General features: G+C 37.3%; 1 protein-coding gene across 1 annotated transcript in view; it reads right to left on the reverse strand.

The window, feature by feature from the left end:
- The window catches only part of LOC146996596 (uncharacterized), a 315,837-nt gene that overhangs the window by 156,006 nt on the left and 147,382 nt on the right, over positions 1–12,449 (reverse strand). The gene's annotated exons all lie outside the window — the stretch shown is intronic.

Here is a 12,449-nt window from a genome sequence, read left to right on the forward strand (position 1 = left end):
TAGTTGGAGCTAGACGCATGGGTCATTCTATTTCGGATATCGTTAGGGAATTCAACATTCCGAGATCCACAGTGTCAAGAGTGTGCCGAGAGTATCTAATTTCAGGCATAACATCCCACCATGGACAGCGCAGTGGCCGACCACCTGCACTTAACGACCGAGACCAGCGACATCTTCGTAGAGTTGTCAATGTTCACAGACAAGCAAAACTGCGTCCAATAACCGTAGAAATCAATGTGGGACGTACGAGGGACGTGTCCGATAGGACAGTGCGGCGAAATTTGTCTTCCTTGGGCTATGCCAGCAGAAGACCGACTCGAGTGCCTTTACTGGCAGCACGACATCGCCTGCAGCGACTCTCGTGGGCTCGTGAGCATATCGGTTGGTCCCTAAACGAATGGAAAACCGTGTCTTGGTCAGATGAGTCACGATTTCAGTTGGTAAGAGCTGATGGTAGGGTTCGAGTGTGGCGCAGACCCCACGAAACCATAGACCCAAGTTGTCAACAAGGCACTGTTCAAGCTGGTGATGGTTCCATAATGGTCTGGGCTGTTTTTACATGGTATCGACTCGGTCCTCTGGTGCAACTGAACCGATCATTGACTGGAAATGGATACCTTCAGCTACTTGGAGATCATTTACAGCCATTCATGGACTTGACGTACCCAAACAACGATGGAATTTTTATGGATGACAATGCGCCATGTCACCGGGCCACAATTGTTCGCGATTGGTTAGAAGAACATTCTGGACAATTCCAGCGAATGATCTGGCCATCTAGATCGCCCGACATGAATCCCATCGAATATTTATGGGACATCATCGAGAGATCAGTTCGTGCCCAAAACCCTGCACCGTGCTCAGATGATTCTCGTGACACTTTCACTCGATAACACTTTCACAATTATGGACGTCTATAGAAGCAGCATGGCTCAATATTCCTGCAGGGGACTTCCAACGACTTGTTGAGTTCATGCCACGTCGAGTTGCTGCACTTCGCGGGGCAAAAGGAGGACCGACAAAATATTAGAAGGTATTGTCACTTCAGTGTATGTGCCATATGTGCACTCACGCAAGATGAAATTGTACATTATCCTACTGATACAAATCATCCCTACCTGGAAACGTAGTATTCATAAGGAGGCTGATGAGTTAAATAGCACTATAGTGCATTGCTTGTGTCAACGATGAGTAGCTCCTGGTTATTCACACTTCTATCTTCAATTCTCTTCAGAATTGTAAGTATACACGCGACGATAGAGAACCAGCGAATGCATATACCACACACGTTTACATATGCATTTATACTCTTTATAATTTAACCATCAGTTCAATTATTAATGTTATTTTTAACCCCCAAATGCATTTATTCGGTCATAAAATTTATTCTTTCTTATAAATTACTTCTAATTGTTATTGTTTTCGAACGGAACTGTGTCCATAAGCCCTATAGAGAGCCAAACAACAATTTTTCGTTCGCCTTTCCTATAGGTAGCCGAATAAACATTTTTCGTTAATTTGAAAATTGCAGACTTTTTATTTATTGGAGACAATTTAAAAGTTACGTAAGTGGCATTAAGCCCAATGAAGCCGTCAGTTGTTTGCATTTGAAACATTTAGTAGAATAGTCAATTAAATCAGTTGGTGCACCACCTTGTGTGTGTCATTGTCAAATCCAGTGTCTTCATTGTCAAATCCAGGGGAGCCAAAAGTTAGTTTTCAATTTTGTGCACCGAAACATCTGTCTTCCTGCTCGCTGTCGAATTGCTTGATTTTGCGTATAAATTTTAATATTTATATTAAAACATTTTTTATTGTTTTAACTGTATTTGGTGTTTTATATTTTTCTGTATTTTACAAGTTTTAACGAATATGCTTTTAGTTTTTATGTATACCGCGAACTGAGAACTAACTGAATTGATTGAGTAAGAAATGTATCTTTAACGAAATTCGAAGAAATAAGTTTAAATGAAATGCAGTAAACCGTGTGTGTAATTTAATATTCCGTACAAGGAAGTCATGCAATGTCATGTAATTCCGTACAAGGAAGTCATGTAATGTCATGTAATTCCGTACAAGGAAGTCATGTAATGTCATGTAATTCCGTACAAGGAAGTCATGTAATGTCCGCATCATATTTTTAAATATATACACCACATGTGATTTAATATATTTGGCAGAACAAACAAACACAGCTCCTCTTTGCCAAATCTGCAATAAACGACGATTGCGGAAAGATTCAGAAATGGTAACATATATCCGTTAGGTCAGCCGCATTCATTTTTAAAATAAGGAGGGTGGATGGAACTCAAACATGAAAGCTCTATCTAATGTTCTGTCGTATCTCCCGTACTTACGTTTTTCATGCCTCGAAAACCGGACTTAGGATATATATTCTATTTATATATAGCGCTACTCTAATGTAGGTATTTTGACGCAAAATCTGGCATTTTCTCAAATGACACACCGATGTTTTCCATATTTCAATTCTATGATTCAAATTATGCAAAATTGGCAAGTTTTGTAAAAATCGCACGAGTAATTTTTAAAAAATTAGCTTTCAAAATTTAAACCCCTCGATGTTAATTGAATTCGATAAAGAGCTCTTTTTTATTAAACTTACTTGATTTCTTCTTTTACAGTCCGAAATTTAGGTTCAATCCAAATAAAATTCGCAAATATTTTCTGATTCATGTTTTGAATATTCGTACTTTTTAGTATTTTTATAAATTTATAATTTTTTTTTTAATTATAACCTATAAACTTTAAACCAATACCTTAAAGTACATATATTTCTATGCATACATGCAAAAACATTAGAGTTTTTTTATTCAAAATTTTTCCAGCTATAAGTGAATTTATATACTGGCGCGTTCTGAAATTTGGCATATATATTAAAAGAGATAATAACGGCAAATGTGGTTGACGCACTTTGTTAAAATTATTTGAAAGAATGAACGACGTAATTTTTCAACCACTCGTGCACAAAGAAAGAGAAAGGGAAATAGGTTGTCATGAATTAAGAATTTGGCCAAGTGAATTAATCTTAGCGTAAACTTGAAAAAGTGCGCTAAGTAAATTTTTAATTTTATCGCTATGTTTCTTCCACATTTTACAAAATTTAATATTTCGTCATAAACTGAGTTTCAAAATCGGAAGATGGAAAACAAAATGGTACGTCATTTCAGAAAAAAATCCGATTTTGTGTCAAAATACCTATGTTAGAACAATGCTAGATATAAATCTAATATATAGCCGAAGTCGTGCTTTCAAGACATAAAAAATGCAAATTAAATTAAGTCAATCGGTCGAACAGAATGGGAGATATAGAAACCGGTCTTTTTTATGCAGAGTGTATAATGTATTTCTTCCGCCTTCTTAGCATGTCTTCGTGGTGTAATAGTCAGCGCATTAAAGAAGTCCGAGGTTCGAGTTCCGACGAGGACATTGCTCATTTTTTCTATTTCCTGAGACAAAAAAAGTTTACATGTCTCTACAGTGGTTCCAAAAAATACCCAATGTCTCTACAGTGGCGCCCGAACTAAAATGGTGGTGCATAATGATAAGCCAACGCCTGGATTTGGTAATTGGGTCTCCTAATCCCCAGTCGCCCTTTAAAAGGGGCAGTATATAAGGTATTTTTCTCGCCTTCTTAGCATGCCTTCGTGGTGTAATGGTCTGCAAGCTCGGTGCGTATTCGAGACGTCCAAAGTTCGAGTCCCGGCGAGTGCATTGCTCATTTTTCATCTCTCTTGCTTTCAAAAGATACCTAATGACTCTACAAGTGTACGTTATTTCTTCTAAAATAATTTAAAACTTTTTTCAAATTTGATTTCATTTTTGGGCATTTGCCTGGTTTTGAAAAAGAGATAAAACTGTGCTTAAAGTTTAAACTGAGAGATAAAAAGAGATAAACAGTTTAAACTGAGAAATAAAAGTGATTTTGATATTTATACCTCTTCTACTGAGGCATTCTTTTCAAGCATAGCCCACCAGCGGCCGAGCGGTAAAGTCGCTGAACACTGGTAGTTTGGTCCGAGGTTCGAATCCCGCGAACGGGCTGGCTGCATGGGTGTTTTCGTGGTTTTCCCCATGTGTATACGAGCCAGTTTCCCTTAGAAAGTAGTGATGCCTAAGGCATCACTCCCCTTAGGCAGATAGCCCTAGTGTGCTTTGCCATAATTAAATACACCACACCACTTTTCAAGCATAATAATGTCAATAATGTTCTCCGACTTCTCCAAAAAATTACAAATTTTTTGCTGCCACAGTAGTTAATTAAAAATTAAATAATATAACTTCACTGTATAATCTATTTTTCTTTTAAGGCTATTCAGATATTTGAAAACAAAAAAGTTCATAATTTGTGAATTGTGTATAAGGGGAAAAAAATTCAATGTCACAGTATAAAAGGGCTTATTAGTTTACAAAAGTTTGAAGCTATACTGAAGTTTCGCAATATTTTGAGTTATTGCTTTTCGTTGCTGGTACGAGTAAAAGGAAGCTACCAGTATTTGGCCCAAATGGAGTAAAAAACCTTTCAAAAGAATCCATTAGAAACAGCAACGATGTTTTTTTTTTTTTTTTTTTTTTTTTTTTTTTTTTTTTATTTCTACTCGGTTTTATAGAAATTCGAATCATTATGCCTCGGAACGCTAAAAAAGATTCTGAAATTTTCAAAAAAACTTTTGGAATATTTATCTTATCATTTGCATTTTTAGAAAGCCCTCTTCTTATTAAAAATATTCTAAAACGGTTGTCCTTTTCTAAGTGCTTAGAGTATGTTTTACTGTATATGACATGGAACTGCTGGAACTCTTAAAGAAGATGGGTTTCGAATATGCACTTTTTTATTTTGCGTATAGTATTCAGCCCCCTTTTATTGCTGTACATATGCAACATGTTGGAAGCATCTGAAAGGATTTATGCTCCGTTTCGCAATAAAAGACCCCGCGGTAAGAGCTATAAATGATGAATCAAGATGCTTGTTGTTGGTATTCTCGATTATTGCTTACGACTATTTGCTTTGCAAGCACATGATTTTATCACGTAATATTTCATAAAGTAAACAGTAATAAAAAGCAACTAAACTTCATGCTAAACATGAACTGCCATCAAACGTTAAACCATAAAATTTATAACCTTTGTTCTTAAAATTACCATTCTTTTATTACACGAGTAACATCACTGGACGTTGGTAATTTGATTCACGTTTGAATCTTGGCGGATGGTCTATGGTTTCCTTCGGGTGTAGTGTGATAAGAGTCAGTTTCTGTTAGAAAGTTGTCCACGAAGGCAGGCATCTTCCCTCAAACAGATGCCCTTTGTGTTCTTTGTTCTAATCGGTTTAAGAAAAAAACTTCTATTGTGTAGTAGATCTTCAGTTAACCGGACTCCACATGTTCCGAACTCCAGTTATCTGGATTGTTCGTTGTTGTTTCTTAATCAGTTGGAATGACGCTTAGCGGTTAGTTATTATTTTTAAATTTTGATTGATTTGAATTGCATAAAAATGCGCTACTGTAAAGTACGCTTTCTGAGAGGCTGCTATATAATTATCTATTTTGCTGTTGTGTTAGAGCAATATCAGAGCAAGCCCCCGAAATCCATCGTGATAAAGAGGCAAGTCTAAGAAGTTCCTATCGTTGGCAAGAGCCTTGGACCGCTATACATGTGACAATGCGGCATTGCTAAGTTTCGTCCCCGATTTTGAAGGAGAGACGCCTACGGAACAGGTCCGAGGGTCTTCCACCTCCTCTTCTCCTACCTGCAACCTCTCGAGAGGACTTTCGGATCGTTTCATATTTAGAGGGTCCCCATGCCGCACAGACACTATGCATTTATAAACATCCAGGCTTTCTCCTGGGTTTCGAGTAGGGGCATTTGGTACAGCAGTCAGAGTAACTAACCTCTGTCTCACTTGGGCGGCTGTTATAAAATTAATTTAGAGGACTCGATATAACAAGTGTATTACTTTGTCACAGGGCTGTTTTACTATATAGCTCATAAGTAGTAATTGGAAAGAAATTAAGTCCAGCATATATTAGATTGATTGGATTCTGGGAAAATAAATAACTAGATGAAATAAGGACTTTTCAAGGTAACCTGGATCATGTTCAGTTTACGCATGGGAAAAATAAATAAAAACTCATAGCTAGCCAGTCCATTCCCTGGACGTGAACGCAAGTCGAGCTACCAGTGTTCAGAGAGTTTATCCTCCTGGCGCTGGTATTCCTACATGTAAGTATTTTTTCTATTTTTATTATAATTCATTATGTTGTTCTTTTGCCCATAATTGTTTTCTAAAAAATGGCGATAAATTTAATAATGTTATATACAATCCCTTTCCACGCAAATGTTTTATTCAGTCTTATAATACAAACCCTTATTGAATTCAGATGCATTTTATTATTAAAAACAAAATGTTTCAGAATTTCTGTGCTTCATCAATTTTGTAGGAAATTGGCGAATAATTTATTTGTGACAGTGAAAACATTTTATATTTTCACCGCAAAATATTTTTTAATTGACGGTAAAATGCAATGAATGAAAGTATGAGATTCCACTACTTTCATTACAATAAATACGTATTTGTCCTAGAAGGGAAAAAAAACTCCGTTGGTTATTAGCAATTTCTCAGCATCAAAATGTGCTGTATTTGTCACATATTCTGCTTTAAAAAACCCTAATGACTCTACAGTGGCTCCCGAACTAAAAGGTGGTGGACGATAATTCGTTATCACTAGGATTTGGCGACTGGATTCCAAAATCCCTAGTCGCCTTTTAAAAGAGGGAGTATATAAGGTATTTTCTACCTCTTTTCCGCATACCTTCGTGGTGTAATTGGAAGCATACTCGACACGTGTGTTCGAAATGTCTAGGGCTCGATTCCCGGCGACGGCACTGCACATTGTTCACGTCTCCTACTTCAAAACACCTAATGACTTCACAACTTGAATAATTAAAAATGCTGTAGAAAAAAAAAATTTACTTTTAAAATTTTCTCAATATAAAGAATCAACCGCATATCTTTTTAATCCAACTTGTCGATCAATGTTGACAAATCTTCCTAAAGCTTTCTCCGGGAGCTTTAGGAAGCTAAAGGTTTCCTTGAATATTATAAACTATGCCAAAAGGTTTCTACCCTTCGCATACTTCATAATAACCGATTAAAACTAACAATAAAACTACTTCTTGATTTTGAAAATCTCAGCAATCTAAAAACAACGCTTATGTTTTACAATTCATATTGTTACGAATTTGCTATTTAAAAAGCTAATGTTAGTTCAATTATAAATTAAATGGTTTTATTTCTCGCGCAGTGCAGCGCGTGACGAATATTAAAAGAAAGCTAAGCCGGAAAAATTAAAAATACAAGAGCGCGTGCGTTAAATAAATAAATATCTCTTTTTGATTTCGAGAAAGTACTGGAAAATTCTAGCGCGTGATTTTAAAATCTTATAAAAGGAGGAAAACATCTCAGTTTGTAGTAGTTGCTTAATTTATTGTTGTTTAGAAAACTGCTCTTGTTGATTGTAGCGAATTCGCGGATTAGCGTTCTTTAGCTGTTTTGAATTACGTTCTAATGGACATTTGAGTAGTTAAAAGATAAAAGATTCTGTAGTTAAAAGATACTGTGAGATATTGTAATACTGCATGATAATTTGAGAAAATTTAAGCATTTTTGTTGTGATAATAATAAATTTTTGTTCATTTTTTCATCGGACTTGTGCATTCATTTAGTAACGAATCCGTACGCACGCAACAATTTTTGGTGTCAGAAGTGGGATTTGAATGCCAATAACAAGAGCGATGGAAGAGCAGTTAAGGCAATTGATAACAGCCTTTGCCTCGTTTAAAGTAGAAATGAAAGAAGAGATGAAATCTAGCCAAGGAAAGATGGAAGGGGCCGTCAACTCTGTTAAGGACGAAATGAAAGCCGTTCAAGCTGGTCAAGAAAAGATTGAAGCAGGTCAAGAAGAAATGAAAAGAGAGATTACCTGCATAATAGAAAATAAATTTGAAGCTATGGAAGGCAGAATTGACACAGTTGAAAATAAAGTTGGATTAATTGAAGAAAGAGTTTCTTCGGTGAAAGAAGAAATAGAAGAAAGAGTTTCTTCTGTAAAAGAACATATAGAAGGGAGAGTTTCTGCTGTGGAGGAACGAATTGAAGGAAGAGTTTGTGCCGTCCAACACCAAATCGAACAACAAATTGATGAGAGAGTTTCTGAAGTTGCCAAAGAAATGGATACTTTAAAGAAATTCGTAGCGTCGGCAGGGAGCAGGAGTGATGATTTTAAATTCTTACCGATGCCTGCTCGTCCACCTCTGAAGCTATCCACATATGATGGGAAGACATCCTGGCAAGTGTATAAGACCCAATTTTCTATAGTTGCGGATGCGAATGGATAGGATTCCCAAGCTAAGGCCTGTCATCTCGCCGCTTCTCTGCGAGCAGACGCAGCGGATATACTGCAGACGCTTCCCGAAAATCAAAGGCTAGATTTCGAAGCTCTATCCGGCGCTTTGGAGCTGCGCTTCGGCGAGAAATGTTTAAAAGACTACAGAAGGCTCCAATTAAAATCTCGTAAACAGAAGCTCACCGAAACGCTTCAGGAGCTCGCCACGGATGTTGAAAGGCTGTCACATCACGCCTTTTCGGAGTGCCCGACAGAAACAAGCAATATTTCATCGATGGCATCCGGGACCCTGAAATACAGAAAGCACTGCGAATGGCGGATGTTAAAGATCTGAAAAGCGCTTTAGTGTATGCCATGAAATTTGAGGCAGCCCAGCAAGCAACTCTTAGGGATAGCTACCCAGTCAGAGCTGTGCGAGTCCACGACCCAGGGGACCAATTGATGGCTCGTTTAGATGATTTATCCAGACAAGTCGATGCTTTGATACGGAGTAGCAGTGAGAACAAAGTGGCTGTAAGATGCTGGAGATGTGGTTCTGAAGGTCACCTACGACAGCATTGCAGAACACCCCAGGGCATGGATAATAAAACAGATGAGTTGACAAGACCAGTGAATGCTTTAAGACGGAAAAGTGGTGAAACAAAACCGACCCTACAGTGCTGGAATTGCGGTGTTGAAGGCCACCTACGAAGGAACTGCAGAACTCCCCAGAGCACGGAAAATAAGGCATACGATTTAAACAGACAATTAAATGCCACGGGAAGGAAAAGGACTGACAAGAAACCAAAGTGCTGGAACTGTGGAGCTGAAGGCCACGTACGAAAGAATTGCAGAACACCCCAGGGTACGAAAGTTGAGACAATTTCTGAGCAAAGACGCAGGAAACAAATTAATGACCATATCAAGGAACGGAGGTTGCCAGATAATGAAAAACCCTGTTTTAAAGCGCTTAAGATCTCTATAGTGAGTGGCAACAATAACGGACTGTCCATCAATGGGAATATCGATGGAGTTCCTTGCAATATGATCATTGACACAGGAGCTAATGTTACCATCATTAGGAAAGATTTAGCTGAACAGTTTAAAGATAAACTTATTTGGACGCCATCCTGTGTTACCCTTCAGACTGCGTCTGGTGACAAGATCAACATAACTGGGAAGTTAAACGTAAACATCACGTTTGGAAGTGCCGCCTACCATCACACGGCATATGTGGCGATATTACAGATCCATGCATACTCGGATTGGACTTTTTAAGGAAATACAATTTTTCCTTAGATTTCAAAAACAATAAGCTGCATTCAGCATCTGATGGCATGACTATCCATCCTCAAAAGGGATCCTCGCCTGGAAATGTCGACGCCTTGTCCGAAAGATCGAGCTCGGGAAGCTGCCGAAATCATACCAGGGTCGAAAAGAAACTCAAGACTACCAGCTATTCTCCATCCCAGAAGCTCTTCGGTCGAGACCTTCGTCTGCCTTGTGACCGCCTGTTTAGTCGCCCTACGGATGCGCCTTCATCGCCTGAGGAACACATCCAAGATGCCCAGGCCCGGTTTGAGGGGATGCACCGTTCTGCACGAAAGCGAGTCAACTTGGCGACGGAGAAAATGAAGATCAGATGCGACACAAGAGGTACTAGACAGAGATCCAACAAAGGAGACAAGGTGTGGTTGTGGAACCCAATTCAACGAAAAGGACTGAGTCCTAAATTACAGTCACCTTCGGATGGTCCATATACAGTACTGAACACGAATGACGTCGTGGTTCGGATCCGTGAGTCTTCGAACTCTTACGACAGGTTAGCTTATTACTATGGCCATAGTACGTAATGTAAATAATTGTAAATAGTATCAGACCATGGTCCTTTTTGTTTTTAAATGTGTATTTGATTTGCATTTAGTATTTGATTTGTATTTAGTATTTGATTTGCGTTTAGTATTTGTTTTGTATTTAGTATTTGATAGCATTTGATTTGTTTAAGTTAGTTATTGCATTTATTGTTTATATTGTTTGATATTGTAATGTAATGTTTATGCCTCAGTTGCATTTATGTCACAGTTGTAAGTTTAGCTTCCTGTCCAGGGATTGTACTGCCCGGGACGTGCAGTCCTTGGGAAGGGGGCAGTGTTACGAATTTGCTATTTAAAAAGCTAATGTTAGTTCAATTATAAATTTAATGGTTTTATTTCTCGCGCAGTGCAGCGCGTGACGAATATTAAAAGAAAGCTAAGCCGGAAAAATTAAAAATACAAGAGCGCGTGCGTTAAATAAATAAATATCTCTTTTTGATTTCGAGAAAGTACTGGAAAATTCTAGCGCGTGATTTTAAAATCTTATAAAAGGAGGAAAACATTTCAGTTTGTAGTAGTTGCTTAATTTATTGTTGTTTAGAAAACTGCTCTTGTTGATTGTAGCGAATTCGCGGATTAGCGTTCTTTAGCTGTTTTGAATTACGTTCTAATGGACATTTGAGTAGTTAAAAGATAAAAGTTTCTGTAGTTAAAAGATACTGTGAGATATTGTAATACTGCATGATAATTTGAGAAAATTTAAGCATTTTTGTTGTGATAATAATAAATTTTTGTTCATTTTTTCATCGGACTTGTGCATTCATTTAGTAACGAATCCGTACGCACGCAACAATATGTATATTTTGGAATGAGATAATCTCTAAGTAGTATGATTTAAAGTGCATCTAAGTCTCGGTTTGCCTAACTGATAATGTTTGTAAATACATGAACTATTATTAAATGATTTCTAAGAAGTTACAGAGTAAGATATATTTTAATTTTATAACAGTTATAAGGTATTTCTCCCGACTTCCTAGCCTTCCTTCCTGGTGTAGTGATTCTGCACGCTGGGCCGGTATTCCAAAGGTCCGTGGTTCGCTTCCCGGTGAAGGCGATTGCTAATTTTTCATCTTGCTTCCTTCCAAAAATACCTAATGTCTCTACATAGTTATTTTAATTTAAGAGTGCTTTCCTATCCATTCTTGTTTCCATTTGCAACTCCCTACCAGAATGAGTTTGTAGAATCGCGTTGAATGCAAATGATCTAGAAGTAGTATTTAAGGAAGGTTTACCTTACTTCGTTAGAGAGTGCTAGGAATCCTGTTTAGCACATGTTTGCTTTCGGGTTTAGTCTTTCTTGAAGCTGCTACGCTCAGCCATATTTTTACGTGCCTTTTCTAACATCATACATTATGTACTCGTGTTATGATATTCGCCGGATAGTTTAAATTAAGGGTCAACTACTTTAGATACTTATGTTAGCTTCATCTAAGTCTCTTAGTTATTAACATTTACATCATCAGTTTAGTTCTTATTTCTTATTTTAATTTTAAGTCGAGTGGAGGCTTTGTTGTAAGCCCGAGAAAGGGGCCACCTTATTGTGAGTGAAATAAAGGGTATTTTAACCCCTTTTGAGTCTACTTCTTTAGTTATTTGAACTCACTGATAAGTCGCTAAACAGTTCACTAAGTTCCTCAACGTTTATTTTAGTAGAAAAAGTGGTGAGGAATCCTACAACACTTAGGCATTTTTCAGATTGTTTTCATAGTTACTCACGTTAGGGAGAGATATCACTGTAATGTATAATGCACCTAATTAACAACTTTTATTATCATTTACATCATCAGAGTAGGAATTACTGAAGACGTTTCTAACATCATACATTACGTACTCGTGTTATGAAACGAATCATAGTTTATATACCCCTTTGCTATGTTTTTCATGAAAGAATCTTATCCACGGCTTTTATCGTATATTTAATCTACCTCACTATGAGTTCCCATTTTATCATTCCAGTATGCTGTTCCACGGAATGATGTTTATTCATAAAATAGGTCAATGCAGTTCTTTGAAATTATTTGAACTATTATTATTCCTGAATTTAACTCCAAGTATAGTGTAACAGCTTTAATATCGTTATTAATCTCTCGTGCATTTGAAATAGTTGAATAATAAATAATGTACAGATTACTGGCAATATTGAAATGCAGACTCGAGTGCCTCGTGCGACTCT

Source organism: Stegodyphus dumicola, chromosome 7 (assembly GCF_044657685.1).
Source record: "Stegodyphus dumicola isolate Sdum_Otavi_A_Nest chromosome 7, ASM4465768v1".
NCBI lineage: Eukaryota > Metazoa > Arthropoda > Arachnida > Araneae > Eresidae > Stegodyphus > Stegodyphus dumicola.